Source organism: Oxyura jamaicensis, chromosome 6 (genome assembly GCF_011077185.1).
Source record: "Oxyura jamaicensis isolate SHBP4307 breed ruddy duck chromosome 6, BPBGC_Ojam_1.0, whole genome shotgun sequence".
In the NCBI taxonomy this organism is placed as follows: Eukaryota; Metazoa; Chordata; class Aves; order Anseriformes; family Anatidae; genus Oxyura; species Oxyura jamaicensis.
Window position 1 is genome coordinate 1186314 of NC_048898.1, and position 349 is coordinate 1186662.

Genomic DNA, 349 nt, shown 5'->3' on the forward strand with positions numbered 1-349 from the left:
CCCCCCCCCCGGGGGGGGGGGGGGGGGGGGGGGGGGGAGGCATTTGCTTGAGCTGGGGCTTTGGAGGCGTACCTAAGGCAGGTACCGGCCCGATCCGACAAGCCAATTAAGCCTCTCCAATTAACCCCGACCTCCACGCAGAGGCGCTGGAGGGGCCGCCAGGGGGCGCCGCGGTGCGGGGCGCCCCGACGGGGGGTGCGAGGGAGCGGGGTGGGGGGTCGGGGGGGTCCCCCTTGGGTTCCCGCCTTTGATCTCTGCGCATCAAAGGGAGCCCAAAGACGACCCCCCCGCTCCCCCCCCGGCCCCGCTTCTCCGGGCTGGGGTCAGGCGAGTGCATGGGGGGGGGGGG